Source organism: Dendrobates tinctorius, unplaced genomic scaffold, assembly GCF_039654945.1.
Source record: "Dendrobates tinctorius isolate UK_male_01 unplaced genomic scaffold, ASM3965494v1 ptg000254l, whole genome shotgun sequence".
Classification (NCBI taxonomy): domain Eukaryota; kingdom Metazoa; phylum Chordata; class Amphibia; order Anura; family Dendrobatidae; genus Dendrobates; species Dendrobates tinctorius.
The window spans coordinates 18,846,857-18,863,793 of NW_027361921.1; the positions used below are offsets into that span (position 1 = coordinate 18,846,857).

The following is a 16,937-nucleotide window of genomic DNA, read 5'->3' on the forward strand; positions in this document are numbered from 1 at the left end:
ATGCAACATGGTGTCTGATCTCAATTCCAGCCAATTCTGAGTTGAAAAAGTCAAATGGTGCTCCTTCCCTTCCAAGCTCTGCCATGCGCCCAAACAGTGTTTTACCCCCACATGTAGGGTATCAGCCTACTCAGGACAACTTGCAAAACAATTTTTGGGGTCCAATTTCTCCTGTTACCCTTAGGAAAATAAAAAATTGGGGGCAAAAATATCATTTTTGTGGAAAAAAATGATTTTTTTATTTTCACGTCCGAGTGTTATAAACTTCTGTGAAGCACTTGGGGGTTCAAAGTGCTCACCACACATCTAGATAAGTTCCGTGGGGGGTCTAGTGTCCAAAATGGGGTCACTTGTGGGGATTTTCAATAGTTTAGGTACATCAGGGGCTCTCCAAACGCACATGACACCAGCAGACCATTCCATCAAAGTCTGCATTCCAAAACGTCACTGCTTCCCTTCCGAGCCCCGACGTGTGTCCATACAGTAGTTTTCTCCCACATATGGGGTGTCAGCGTGCTCAGGCCAAATTGGACAACAACTTTTGGGGGTCCAATTTCTCCTGTTACCCTTGGGAAAATGAAAAAATTGGGGACTAATTGATCATGTTTCTGGAAAAAATACGATTTTTTTATTTTCATGCCCTGGCATTATAAACTTCAGTGAAGCCCTTGGGGGTTCAAAGTGCTCACCTCACATCTAGATAAGTTCCTTAGTGGGTCTAGTTTTCAAAATGGGGTCATTTGTGGGGGTTTCCACTGTTTAGGTACATTAGGGGCTCTCCAAAGGCAACATGACACCCGCAGACCATTCCATCAAAGTCTGCATTCCAAAACGTCACTACTTCCCTTCCGAGCCCCGACATGTGCCCATACAGTAGTTTTCTCCCACATATGGGGTATCAGCATACTCAGGACAAATTGGACAACAACTTTTGGGGTCCAATTTCTCCTGGTACCCTTGGGAAAATAAAAAAATGGTGACTAAAAGATCATGTTTGTGGAAAAAATACGAATTTTTTATTTTCACGCCCGGGCGTTATAAACTTCTGTGAAGCACTGGGGGGTTCAAAGTGCTCACCACACATCTAGATAAGTTCCGTGGGGGGGTCTAGTTTACAAAATTGTGTCATTTGTGGGGGATTTCCACTGTTTTGGTACATCAGGGGTTTTCCAAACGCGACATGGTGTCCGATCTCAATTCCAGCCAAAAACATCAAATGGCGCTGCTTCCCTTCCGAGCTCTGCCATGCGCCCAAATAGTGGTTTACCCCCACATGTGGGGTATCAGCGTACTCAGGACAAATTGCACAATAACTTTTAGGGTCCTGTTACCCTTGGAAAAATAAGAATTGAGGGTGAAAAGATCATTTTTGTGGAAAAAATATGATTTTTTAATTGTATGGCTTTATGTTATAAACTTCTGTGAAGCCCATGGGGGTTCAAAGTTCTCACCACACATCTAGATAAGTTCCTTAGGGGGTCTAGTTTCCAAAATGGTGTCATTTGTGGGGGGTTTCCACTGTTTTGGTACATCAAGGGTTTTCCAAACGCGACATGGTGTCCGATCTCAATTCCAGCCAAAAACGTCAAATGGCGCTGCTTCCCTTCCGAGCTCTGCCATGCGCCCAAATAGTGGTTTACCCCCACATTTGGGGTATCAGCGTACTCAGGACAAATTGCACAATAACTTTTAGGGTCCTGTTACCCTTGGGAAAATAAAAATTGGGGTGAAAAGATCATTTTTGTGGAAAAAATATGATTTTTTAATTGTACTGCTGTACGTTATAAACTTCTGTAAAGCCCTTGTGGGTTCAAAGTTCTCACCACATATCTAGATAAGTTCCTTTGGGGGTCTAGTTTCCAAAATGGGGTCACTTGTAGGGGGTTTCCACTGTTTAGGTACATCAGGGACTCTCCAAACGTGACATGGCGTCCAATCTGAATTCCAGCCAATTTTGCATTGAAAAAGTCAAACGGCGCTCCTTCCATTCTGAGCTCTGCCATGCACCGAAACAGTGGTTCCCCCCCACATATCAGGTATCTGCGTACTCAGGACAAATTGCACAATAACTTTTGCAGTCCAATTTCTCCTGTTACCCTTGGTAAAATAAAAAAAATTGAACCTGAAGTATTTTTTTTATGAAAAAAAGTTAGATGTTCATTTTTTTTTAAATGTTCAAAAAAGTTCCTGTGACGCACCTAAAGGGTTAATAAACTTCTTGAATGTGGTTTTGAGCACTTTAAGGGGTGCAGTTTTTAGAATGGTGTCACTTTTGGGTATTTTCTATCATATAGACCCCTCAAAGTGGCTTCAAATGTGATGTGGTCCTAAAAATAAAATGGTGTTGTAAAAATAAGAAATCGCTGGTCAACTTTTAACCCTTATAACTTCCTAACAAAAAAAAATTTTGGTTCCAAAATTGTGCTGCTGTAAAGTAAACATGTAGGAAATGTTAGATATCAAGTTTTTTGTGTGCCGTATCTCTGCGATTTAAGGGCACAAAAATTCAAAGTTGGAAAATTGCAAAATTTTCAAACTTTTCGCCAAATTTCTGTTTTTCTCACAAATAAACGCAAGTTATTTGAATGAAATTTTACCACTAACATGAAGTACAATATGTCACGAGAAAACATTGTCAGAATCACCGGGATCCATGGAAGCGTTCCAGAGTTATGACCTCATAAAGGTACAGTGGTCAGAATTGTAAAAATTGGCCCGGTCATGAACGTGCAAACCACCCTTGGGGGTGAAGGGGTTAATTACTTCAAATATTTAAAGGAATATCCAGTTTATTATTAGACATAAAACCACAACGCGTTTCGGCTATACATAGAATTAGCCTTCATCAGGTAAAATCTTATATGTCTTTAAAAGACACATTTATATAGGGAAAAAAAAAGGTTAAACTTTTTCCTTACACAACACAGTAACAATTTTGAGCTTTTTGTTGATCTTAATCACTATATAAGGCGTCTTACACTGAAAAGACACTTTGTAATACAAGATCGCAATAAAGGGAAAAGTGATAAAAATACTGATCAAAATAAGAAAGAGTCTGAACAAGGGGCAAAGGTAACCACTGAGACACCATACATGCACATGGAAGTGAAACCACGATCCGCCTTTAATCCTATACATCACAGGGGCAGCTATATTGAAACATTTTTATCCTTAGTAGGTGACAATTTCCGGAAACTGGGAACCATTGATAAAACAATGAGTAAAAGACACCAGAAAGACAAAAAATGTACAAATCCATTGATTAAGACGGGTCACCGTTGAAACGTTGCCACTTGAGGATCAGTAAAGTATCCACTTTTTTTTCACATTTAATTTGAGTGCTTCCTATTTTTTTTACTTTTTTTTTTTTTAAAAATCCATTGAGAGAGCTAAAAAACACTAAATATATCATCACCCTTAAAGAAAGAGAAGCCTTACAAAATTTAAGAGAGAACACCGAAATAATAATCAGAGAGGCTGATAAAGGCGGTGGCACGGTTATCCAAGATAGAAAGGATTACCTTGCTGAGGCAGCCAAAATACTATCTAATCAAAAATACTATAAAAAATTGGAAAAGGATCCCACCAGTGATTTCTCTAAGGAATATCACTCACTTCTGAATGAGGCATCTGAGAAAGGGATCATAACAAAAAGAGAGAAAAAAATTCTAGTTGATAGAGAACCGGCCATGGCTTTCTTCTACCATCTTCCCAAAATTCATAAAGACCCCGTGAACCCACCCGGACGACCCATTATATCAGGGATTAACTCAGCTCATTATATCAGCCTCCTGGAGGGAATAAGTTGGAAGGAGAATTTTCTATTCCTAACCCTAGATGTAGTGGCATTATATTCAAATATAGAACATAATTTGGGTATAAGAGCTACCAGATTTTACTTGGAGAAAAAATGGGAAAATGCCAGAGGAACAACTGGAATTCCTTCTGGCTGGTCTGGAATTCATTTTGAGTCATAATGTCTTTGAATTTGATGGACAACTGTACCTGCAGCAGCATGGTACCGCGATGGGGACTCAGGTAGCCCCAAGTTTTGCAAATCTTTTTATGGGGTTATTCGAGTCCCTATCCCCCTCAGTTCGGAAAAATGCAAAGCCAATATAATAATGTATAAATGTTTTATAGATGACTTAATAATCATCTGGAGGGGTAACATAGAACAAACCCATAAGATGGTAGGAGAAATGAATCAAAACACATGGGGGATTTCCTTCACGTCCACAATCAGTGCAGAAAAAATAGTCTACTTGGATTTAGAGATCTCACACATGGGAAAGAAAATTGTTACAAAAACCCATTTTAAAAAAGTAGAGGTTAATGGATATTTACATTACAATAGTGCACACTATACTAAATGGAAGAATAATATTCCATTTAGTCAATATTTAAGAATAAGGAAAAATAATAGTAGAGAACAGGATTATATAGCACAAAGCAAAATTCTGACCAATAGGTTCCTGGGAAAAAAAGTATCCAAAAACCCTAATACAACAAGCCTATAAGGTTAATCTAGCAAAAACCCAGAGAGAATGTTTGAAAAAAATGCTTGAAAACACCATGGAAAAAAGCATTGAGAAAACTGTGAGGGAAAATGCTGTTATAGATACAACTAAACCTCACCTGAATCCTGATAATGAAAAATGGCAGTTTAACTTTATTACAGCCTACAGTAAAGACAATGAAAAAATCCGTGAAATTTTGAAAAAACACTGGCATGTCCTGAAACAAGACCCTCTGCTACGAAATGTTTTACCACAAGCCCCGAACATTACATTTAGAAGGGGAAAAACAATAAGGAATATGGTAGCTCCCAGCCGACTGAAAAGCTCTTCAAAAACAAAAATTCCTTAAAAAACTTTACAAAAATCCATGGAATCATACACCAAAAGAATGTTAATAAAATTGGGGTACATAAATGCAAACAGAAAAAATGTCAGTGTTGCTATAATATAGCAGATAAACAACAACAGATAGTCTCCTACAGTATAGGTGAAATATTTCAAATAGAACAATTTCTGACATGTGCAAGCGACTTTGTAATATATGTCATCAATTGTGACTGTGGCCTCCAATATGTGGGGAGGACCACACAAATGGTCCGAACCCGATTGAATGGCCACAGGCACAATGCCAAAGTCGGTCTCCTTACTCACAGTCTATCAAGACACCTCCTGCTAACAAATAAAAAATAATTCAATGTGACCCTGACACCGGTTGAACAGATTCCTGGAGATGTTTAGAACAGGATACAACAGTTAAATAAGAAAGAGGCCTTCTGGATATACAGATTGAGGACTCTGTATCCAGATGGCCTCAATGATAAGCTAGAAAATATATACTACTGTTGTCTTAAGTCTAAAAAGATTCTTTGATATATTCACTACTGGTTTCTTGTTGGTTCGCTTTGAATCCCCCTTAAGAATGTGATCATATGCCATTTCTGATGAGATGTTTCCTCTAGTATATCATAATGATTTACTATGATTTACCGGCTAGAAATCAATGGCTAAAAACCCCATTGAAAGAAACTAAGCACCCAGAGACCATACATGTGGGTGTCTCTGTAGAGTAAATATGTAATTGCAATAAAGATACAAGGAATGGGAATGCATGAGTTCTATTCCCGACAGATACTAGTTAATCTGATGGTCCCTCGTGATGAAACTAATAAAATGAAATAATCTACGGGTTGGAAAAATAGTTTTGACTCATCAGAGATATATACAAATTCTTTAATATGGATGCTAAACGATAAATAACCTTATTAATTTTATTAATTTTAAACATGGAAGAAGTATATGTATAATGAGAAGAGAAGGGAGAAAAGAAAGGAAAAAGGAGAAGGAAGGGGAAGGAAGTGGGAGGAAAAGGGAAAGAAGAGAAGAGGGGAAAAAAAAAAAGAAAAAACCTCATAGAAAATGTTTTTTTTTTTAGATTAGATTCCAAGCACTATAGATTCCACCTACAACTAGCCTCCCAACAATTTGGAGAGGTGTGCATGTGTTTTTAATCGATGATAATTGATAGAAGGGTGGAACCTTTTTTTTTTTTTCCCTATATAAATGTGTCTTTTAAAGATATATATGATTTTACCTGATGAAGGCTAATTTTATGTATAGCCAAAATGCGTTATGTTTTTATGTCTAATAATAAACTGGATATTCCTTTAAATATTCGGAGTAATTAATGAATCAGCCGGAAGCGCTCCTTGACAAACTGGAAATCCTTTTCTGCATTGATAGAAAAATGTAAGAAAAGGAACACAGGTAGTTGACTGAAAGTAACTGCAGGCCTGCCTGTCTGGGTGACCTACTTACACGGGCAACCCACCAGATGGAGAGCGAACTTGGAGTTTCCACATTTGAAAAAATTATTGTCACACACCACTAATGTGAAATCAATTTCCACAGAGTAAAAATATTATAATAGGCCTCTGACACACCTTCCACCCCAGGCAACCCACCAGATGGAGACCCAACTTGGAGTCTCCACATTTAAAAAACTAATTGTCACACACCACTAATGTGGCATCATTTTCCACAGAGTATAAATATTATAATATGCCTCTTACACACCTTCACCAATGCGCCAGATGGAGACTCAACTTGGAGTCTCCACATTTCAAAAAATTGTTTGTTACATCATCAGCAGCAGCAAAAGCAGGCACAGAAAATACTACAAAGATGGCACAGACTGCAATAATGCAAACTCAATACATGACACTAAAAACAATACTATCGCCTAGTTTGCCCAATCTGCGACTGTGGTGCAAAAGTCATCGTAGATCAAGGGCTTGTTTATTTTAATGAAAGTTAGGCGGTCTACACTTTGAGAGGACAGACGGATGTACTTATCCATCAGGACACAACCAGCAGTGCTCAAGACACGTTCAGGGAGAACGTTGCCTGCCGGGCGTGACAAAACCTCCAAGTTTTGAAAGGCAAGCACAAATCACTCTTCCATTTTTGAAGGCTAAAATTTAAAAGGGTCCAAACCTTCCTAATGGCATTGATATTGAACTCCAGATACTCCTGCACCATCCTCTCCAGTCGTTCACAACGTGACAGACTTGTACTCTGTTCTGCTGGTGCACGTGCTGGTCTAAAAAATAACTCACAAAAATTGCTTATGACACTTACACTGCTGCTGCTAATATTATTGCGGTGACGCCTTGACATTCCCGGCATTGGACGTCTAGAACTGGGATGCATACTGTGTGCCTCACTACTGTCTTGGGAAAACCAATCTTAAGATTTTCTACAAGCGTGTTCGATACTCCAGCATGCACGCATCCCTTTCCAGCACTATTTCTACCTCTAAGAATATGGGCATCATGTTGAAGATGGTGCAGCAAGAAGTTGATCATGTGTCGAGCGCTTCCATGAGGTCCAAGTCCATTCCCTCCCGCCAACCATGGCCAACATAGAACGGATCATTATCCTCTTCATCTCCTGACTGTTGCATGTCCATCACCTTGTCCTCCTCCATTTGTGTCTCAGCTCCTGTACCATCACTAACAGTTTTTCTGGAACCCTGAGCTCCCCTCGATTGCTGTAGGCCACTCTCCTATGGCACTCGCCTGTGAGACAACAGTCAAAATTCGAAACCAGCGTCTCTTAAGCACCAGGCGGCAGGTCTTTCCTCTGAGCTATTCAGCTCTCTGTATATTTCCTTCCTAGCCCAAATACAAGTACCTGTGTTGTTTCTGATAGTCTCCTCCCTGATTGAACACCCTACTTAAACCGGGCATTGCACTTCTTTCCTTGTGAGATTATTCAGCTACCAGCCTTTAGTCAAGCTTTCTTTCACCTGCTGATACTGTAAAGTACATTGCTGCTCCTGTGTACAGACCCCTGGCTATTCCTGACTATGCTCCCTTCCCCTGTGCAGCACACATGCAGGTTCAGTAGCTCCTGGCTCTCGCTGTGATACATCTGAAGTCATTTCCTCCATTAGCAGGCTTCATCTTACCTCCCTTCACTAGCAAGTGCCCTACTCTTCCCCAGGTTTAGTCTTTCTCCGCCATATTAGTTTTTCCAGGTCCCAACATACTGATCAGGCCAATTCACAACATGATTGTGTGGTTGTGGACTGGGCTTCATCTCATCCCCGGTCCCTGTAGCTGTGATCAGAGGACACAGGGTGGGGTTTTGTGTGCGGCATCTACATTAAATGGAGCCATGCATTAGCATTACCAGATACCATTACATTTCCAGTCCTAGGAGACAAGAAGACTCCAGACTTTGACGATGCTACAAGTTTGGATGCCAAGGAAGCTATCCAAGCAACAAGTAATGAACAAGAAAACCATCTCAAACCATCAGAAATGTGTTTGCATAACAATCTGTCTTTGGCCCAGTCTGTGCCTGTCCCTGATGTTCCAGCAGATAGCGTTATTGTGGAAAACATTAGCCTCCAGGAGTCATTTGAGCCATCTGAAAAGGACGGAAATCATATGGGTCCAACTTTACTGCAGAATGGTTTTCATGGCCTTGAAGTGGGCCCTGATCCCCATGCTGTTGGATCAGGCTATGAAAAAAGTATTAATGGGGACAACTCATGGGGCTGCACAGATAAAGTAAAATCACACAAGGCAGAACCATTGACAACTTTTACCCAATTTATCCCTATTTCTATACCTGAGCCAGAAAATTCAAAAGATATGATTCTCAGCAAGAAGAAGGTAGCAGATTCTCTGTACTTTCCACAGCCTTCCATTTATTATCCTGAAGAAACTACCCAAAAAGAACCAGCAGTCGAAAAATCCATAAAATGCAATATTTTATTGAAAAATGTTTAAGAATTATTATTATGGACATACAGTGCATTGATAGGGAGGAACAGAAAATATGGACACATAGTGGTCATGAGACCAACCACACTGCAGGCACAGCACCAGGAAACAGCAATGTACGAGATAATTGCAAGACAATAATAATGAGTCAGGGACACATGAAAAATGATGATATTATAGCAAGGAGTGTTTAAGAAACATCACCATGTAGCAAGTGCTACTGCCCTTATATAAGCTGGAAAAGTTCCCTGATAGTTGGAGACACGCATCATAGCTCACCCGATGCTCAAAGAGCATCACAAATGGCAGAGCTGATCATTACATTCATGTACCTGGAAGCAGTGGTGACAGTGGGGTCGATCCAATCCCCGACGTGCGTTTCGGAGCCAAAGGACTCCTGAGGAAGGAGTCCTTTGGCTCCGAAACGCACGTCGGGGATTGGATCGACCCCACTGTCACCACTGCTTCCAGGTACATGAATGTAATGATCAGCTCTGCCATTTGTGATGCTCTTTGAGCATCGGGTGAGCTATGATGTGTGTCTCCAACTATCAGGGAACTTTTCCAGCTTATATAAGGGCAGTAGCACTTGCTACATGGTGATGTTTCTTAAACACTCCTTGCTATAATATCATCATTTTTCATGTGTCCCTGACTCATTATTATTATCTTGCAATTATCTCGTACATTGCTGTTTCCTGGTGCTGTGCTTGCAGTGTGGTTGGTCTCATGACCACTATGTGTCCATATTTTCTGTTCCTCCCTATCAATGCACTGTATGTCCATAAAAATAATTCTTAAACATTTTTCAATAAAATATTGCATTTTATGGATTTTTCAACTGCTGGTTCTTTTTGGGTAGTTTCTATCAAATGTGCAGTTTTTCCTATACTGTTCAGATTATTATGTGGATCATGATATACAATATATATTATTGATCATCCTTTTATGGCCATTACAATCATTGATTGTCTGGCCTCCACATTAATATGTCTATTACCTATTCATTCTATTATCCTGAAGAAGTATGAATTGTCAATTTTCTAAGAAAGCCCTAAGAACCAGAGCTGAGTGTGTTTAATGAATACTGTAAAAGAGAGCACAAATCTAACTGCATGGAAGCAGAGAAGGATAGATCTGGCCAAACCCAATGTATATACAAAACAGCAGTTTGCTTGTTTCTTATATGACTTTTGGGGGATGCTCAAGACAGCAGCAATTCTGAGGATAAAATATTTTTCGGTCCATGAGACTCTTTCGTTGCAGCAGCAGATACATCAACTCTGTCTTCATCTGTGCCACCTAGGCAGCGGACGAAACCTGCTCATTCTAAATTATCATCTTGTGTTGCTACTTTGTTGGCCTTGTAAGAAGAAGGACCGGGACGTGGGTACCTGCTTTGCGCTGGGTCGGAACTGTTTGGGCTGTCTCCTCTGTTGTCCGGGGGAAAGCTTAGATGACCGGACCGACTCTTGCATCCGGGAGCAGGGGGTGTGGGTAAGCCAAAAAAGCCACAGCTTATGCGGAAGCGGTCAGATTTGGCAGGAACAGACAGCGTGCAGCAGAGAGAAGTGAGTGCTCCAGCCCTCGACCACTGCAGCAGCACAGGTTCACGCCTGAGCATCCCGGCTATCACCTGCAGAGATTGTGCACAGAGACGAGCAATGTGCCCTCTGGCCTTCACGGAGCAAAGCTCAGAACTAGTGTTGAGCTTTCCGATACCGCAAGTATTGGGTATCGGCCGATATTTGCCGTATCGGAAATCCGATACCGATTCCGATATTTTTTTTATATCGGATACCGGAATCGGAAGTCCCAAATTGAACAGAGCCACTTTTGTGGCTCTGATTGGCTGCCGAAATGACGTCATCATGATGCACGGTTTGTGCGCATCATGATGCGCCGTCACTTCGGGCCTTCCGGGTGGTCTGTACCGGCCTGCCGGGGGGCTGTGCAGGCTCCGGGGGGTCGGTGCCGGCTTGCCGGGGGGCTGTGCAGGCTCCGGGGGGTCGGTGCCGGCCTGCCGGGGGGCTGTGCAGGCTCCGGGGGTCTGTGCAGGCATCGTCCGATGGGACTACAAGTCCCATCGGGCGATGCCTGCTACCATGACGGTGATTGACACATTTGCCAATGATGGGAAAGTAGTTGTCCCATCATCCGGCCTATGTGTTGAATGTAAAAAAAAATTACATACATACTACATACATACATGCTACATACATACTACATACAAGCTACATACTACAGAAATACTACATACATGCTACTTGCTACATACATGCTACATACATACTACATGCATGCTACATACTACATACATGCTACATACATACTACATACATACTACATACATGCTACATACATACTACATACATACTACATACATGCTACATACATACTACATACATACTACATGCTACATACATGCTACATACATGCTACATACATACTACATGCTACATACATGCTACATACATACTACATACATGCTACATACTACATACATGCTACATGCTACATACATGCTACATACATGCTACATACATGCTACATACATACTGCATGCTACATACATGCTACATACATACTACATACATGCTACATGCTACATACATGCTAAATACATACTACATGCTACATACATACTACATACATGCTACATACTACATACATGCTACATGCTACATACATGCTACATACATGCTACATACATGCTACATACTACATACATGCTACATACATACTACATGCATGCAACATACATATATACTACATACAATACATTCATACAATACATACATATAGACATACAGTACATATAACATAGAGTACATACTTACCATCACTTGTCACATTGTTCCCCGAAGCCATTGTCGTCTGAGGATTAAAAATTAAAATAACAAACCACAAATATACTCACCCTTGATCCGCAGAATTCCACGTATGTCCCACGACGATTTTGTGTGGAGAACAGCAGCATCAGCTGATGCTACCGTTCTCTACGAGCGCCAGGAATCCAATGACGGAAGGTAGATATCCTTCCGCACTGTATTCCTCCGCCACTGTAAAAAAAAGTCCCTAGTCTCACTTTATGGCACTTTGCCATAAAGTGAGACTCGGGCCTTTTTTTTACAGTGGATTCCTGGCGCTCGTAGAGAACGGCAGCATCAGCTGATGCTGCTGTTCTCCACACAAAATCGTCGTGGGACATACGTGGAATTCTGCGGATCAAGGGTGAGTATATTTGTGGTTTGTTATTTTAATTTTTAATCCTCAGACGACAATGGCTTCGGGGAACAATGTGACAAGTGATGGTAAGTATGTACTCTATGTTATATGTACTGTATGTCTATATGTATGTATTGTATGAATGTATTGTATGTAGTATATATGTATGTTGCATGCATGTAGTATGTATGTAGCATGTATGTAGTATGTAGCATGTATGTAGCATGTAGCATGTATGTAGTATGTAGCATGTATGTAGTATGTATGTAGCATGTAGTATGTATTTAGCATGTATGTAGCATGTATGTAGCATGTAGCATGTATGTAGCATGTATGTAGCATGTATGTAGCATGCAGTATGTATGTAGCATGTATGTAGCATGTAGCATGTATGTAGTATGTAGCATGTATGTAGCATGTATGTAGCATGTATGTAGCATGTATGTAGTATGTATGTAGTATGTATGTGTAGCATGTATGTAGCATGTATGTAGCATGTATGTAGCATGTATGTAGCATATATGTAGCATGTATGTAGCATGTATGTAGCATGTATGTAGCATGTATGCAGCATGTATGTAGTATGTATGTAGCATGTATTTATGTAGTATGTATGTAATTTTTTTTTTTTCTTTTACATTCAACACATTAGCCGGATGATGGGACTACTACTGTCCCATCATTGGCAAATGTGTCAATCACCGTCATGGTAGCAGGCATCGCCCGATGGGACTTGTAGTCCCATCGGACGATGCCTGCACAGACCCCCGGAGCCTGCACAGCCCCCCGGCAGGCCGGCACAGCCCCCCGGCAGGCCGGCACCGACCCCCGGAGCCTGCACAGACCCCCGGGGAGTCAGCACAGCCCCCCGGCAGGCCGGCACCGACCCCCGGAGCCGGCACAGACCCCCGGGGAGTCGGCACAGACACCCGGCAGGCCGGCACAGCCCCCCGGCAGGCCGGCACCGACCCCCGGAAGGCCCGTATAGACCCTCAAAAGGCTGTACGTGGGAAAAAAAGGGTATTTCTAATTCCGATACCGGAAGTCCCATAGACTTGAATGGGACTTCCGGTATCGGAATCGGCGATACCGATACTTTTTTTTAAGATCGGCCGATCCATTCCGATCCGATATTTTCAAGTATCGGCTGGTATCGCTCAACTCTACTCAGAACGCTTCAGGCCCGTGAATAACCTGTGTGTGCTGCTTGAGAACGACTGGGTGTGTGAGTGTTATCTGCGCTCTGACCCTCCACTCTATATTTGCTGAGCTACGTTAGGCTTAAGCAGTGCTGTGACCCGTACCCTCTTTACCGCACCCGTATATGGGCTAGGAGCTCAGCGGAAGAGACTAAACGCTGCCGCCAGGAGATGGATCATTGTTGCCTGCAGGACTTCACTGGACCAACCCCGCACAAGCAATTCTTGATGCTATCGCTTGCCTTTCAACTCCCACAGCCTGAGAACCGACTGACTGGATAGGTTAATCCTACCTGATTAGTTCTACTGCATTCGTTGTTCCTCCCACCAGTATATCCTTCACATCTGAACTGCTTCTTTTTGCCCATTTACCTGTTTACCTCCCTGCGTGGAGTATCCCTGTGTTAAGTAAAATTGTTAACCCTTACTCTATCTCTTGTCCATCACTGCATCCCACAACCAGCTCACACTTGGCGTAATTGGCATTATGCAGTCCAGAGGCCTCCAGGAGACAGACCAAGTGTTTGGGGGTTCCCCAAGGGCCAGCATCTCACTGCGGAAAATGTTGAGTAACCTCACAAAATTTACAGGGAACAACATCCTACTATGGGACTGGACTGAGAGGGTCAGGGGTATGTCAAGGATGCACCCCATGACCCCCACAATGGAGGCAGATGGCCATGATGACCCTGGATGGAGAGGAGAGAAGCTCTGTGATGTTCCGGACCCCCAATGAGTGAGACATTCAACAAAGTGTTAAAAATTTTAGAGGAAATGTACGGAGACCCCACACACAGAGAATTGCGCATGCGCTTGTTTAGCTATGTTCAATGGGAAGGGGAAGCCCGTGACACAATGCATGAATGCACTGCAGGCAATCCATGCTGCAATCACTAAGTGAGACAGCGTAGGTGTAGGACACCCTGATACTGCTGTTTAGTTGATACCGGTTCTCAAGTGACCACTATGCCTGAGACTCATTTCAGAAGTCTTTTCCCCCAAACGATGCGACCTGAATGGGGCCCCGTGATCAAGTTGACAGCTGCTAATCAGTTGTCGATCCCGGTCACAGGGGTGGTCTCGATGCAAATCACTGTGTGTGGCAAAAATGTGGACCAGAAAGGACTTTTGTTGACCATTAGGGACCCTGGCAATGGCCCCGCTGTGACTTTAGGTATGAACGTGTTGAAAGAACTTGGGAACATCCTGGTCAGCAAGACAGCCAATGTGTTTGTGAATAGGTGGAGCTCTTGTACTCTTCAGAGCAAAGTGTTCCAGCAGTTGATCCGGGTGGCCCAGGCCCAAGAAACCTCGAGTGAAGGAAAGACCTTGGGTAAGGTGATCATTCCAGCTGCCGTCAACATTGTCGTACCACCAGGTCAAACTGTGCTCACTCTGCCTATCTGAGCCTGTACCCTCCTCAAAGGAGTTGAAGTCAAGATAGAGCCAGCTTTTGTGCAGCAGCTACCTCCAGGTCTCCTCGTTGCGCGGACATTAGCTATTGTTTACGACGGAAATGTGTCAGTGTGATATGTCACCCTCAGGGAGGCCGATCTCACGCTTCCGCCCAGGAGGGAAATAGCACAGATCATGGGCATGCCAGAAGAGCTAATACCATTGTAATTCGTGCAACTGACAGTGAAACAGGATGATCCCTGGACAGTGGCCGTAACTGCGTCCTCCGAACAAGAATCAACCAGTTGAAGGAAGGATATCGAATTCTGGAACAGATGCGGGCCAAATTAACTGAACTCTCTTCACAACAGGTATCACAGGTGGAAGCCATGCTATAACTTTACCAGGATGCTTTTGCTCGTCATGATGATGATTTTGGGTGTACCACAGCTATCACTCACATGATTCCAATGAGAAACACTGCACCCATTAAGGAATGATTTCGACAAATCCCACCACAAATGTAACAGGAGGTGAAGGAGATGCTGGCGCATATGTTGCAGAATGAAGTTATCCGAGAGAGCCAAATTCCGTGGGCTGCACCCATTGTCCTAGTGCAAAACAAGGACGGGACCCTACTCTTCTGCATAGACTATCAGAAACTGAACGCCTGCACCATGTGAAAACTGTACACACTACCTTGAATTGAGGAATCACTGTCTTCCCTGGGAAACACAAAGTACTTCTTGTCGTTGGACCTGGCCAGTGGGTATTGGCAAATGTCCATGTCATAGCATGATCAGGTGAAGACAGCCTTCATACTGACTAAGGGGTTGTTCGAGTTCAACCGGATGCCCTTTGACCTTACCAATGCACCCGGGATCTTCCAGTGATTAATGGATAGATGTTTAGGGGACTTAAAACTCGAGGCTACCTTCATCTACTTGGATGAAATCATCCTCTATGCAGCCATAATTTGAGGAGCATCTGCAATAGCTGAAACAAGTATTGATTCAGCTACAAAAGCAGGGCCTGAAAGTGAAGCCCCAGAAGTGTCACCTCTTTAGGAAACAGATTAAATACCTGGGACATGTCGTCTTCGCTGAAGGGGTAAGACCATCGTGTGAGAAAATAGCAGCGGTACAGAACTGGCCCACCCTGAAAACTGTAAAGGATGTCCATACTTTCTTCTCCACACCCCCTACCCTCATCAAACACGTCCCCCATCCCTCATGCTCATCATACAGCACCACTATTGTAGCCAAAGTAATTCAAAAGAATTAGTGGGAACGTGATGATTTACCGAACTGTGGCTGACTTTTGCCGACTTTGCATTTACAACTGAACACACTTACCCAAATGAGATTACTGACACTTTTTTGTGAATCTGTTTTGTTGCCTTTAATAATAGTTTGGTTTCACACTTAAATTTTTTGGCAAAATACACGGACTTTAATCAAAGAATATTGTCTATATGTCAATATCTCTCACATTATTCACTCTCCCCAATTTTACATTTGTTCTTTTTATTTCTTTCCCACAGATGTTTATTTCAATTCACTATGAGGTCACATTCCTCCAACCTTAATATCACCACAAGAGAAAAGTTTTCTCTTCTACAGTTTATATGAGATTTTATCACTAGAAATGCATATTCACTTATAGGGTCTTGAACCCATCCTCAGGTGTCCTCCCTGGTTTCAGCAGATCTTCTCTACACTGTTTTTCCTCTGCAGTAACCCTTTCATCTTCTCCATCGGTCCTGTGTTGGTGTATTTGATTATGTGAGGTTTGCTGAGGAATGCAGCCCATCCGCTGATCCACATGCAGACAGCCTGCGTCGTATTTGCCACTTGGCACTCAAGTGTATGAGCCTAGGGCACTAGGATGCAGGGGGGGGGGCGGCAGCTGAGCAGTTTTGTTTTTTTGTAGTCCGGCAGGATAAAGGGGAGGACAAAGTTTTTTTTCAAGGAGGGGTTATTTCGATATGCAAGTGCACAGCAGGGGCAGGGGAGCACTTACCAGCTCCCTGCCTAAACTGAAGAAATTACATCTGAATGGATGGTACAGGTGCACAACACGTGCTCTGCTGGCTTTGTCTATGGATCTCAGTAATGGCCCCCCCAAAAAATTCCGTAAGGTAAATCTCACAGCCACACTGGACACTATTTAGCTACACTATCTGATTGATATACAACCGCCAAATAAACTAGCTAAAATCTTACTGTTAACAGTGCCAGCATCAGGACCTGCCTCTCTGCACTGTTACAGTGTCAAAATGGCCCTAAAACAAGATGTCCGCT

The 16,937-nt window shown here is 42.5% G+C and overlaps 1 protein-coding gene and 1 pseudogene across 1 annotated transcript in view; both read left to right on the forward strand.

Annotated features, from left to right (window-relative positions):
* Positions 1-16,937, forward strand: part of TRPM2 (transient receptor potential cation channel subfamily M member 2) — a 1,217,227-nt gene that overhangs the window by 1,087,657 nt on the left and 112,633 nt on the right. The gene's annotated exons all lie outside the window — the stretch shown is intronic.
* On the forward strand, positions 4,576-10,182 carry LOC141067768 (zinc finger protein 592-like; annotated as a pseudogene).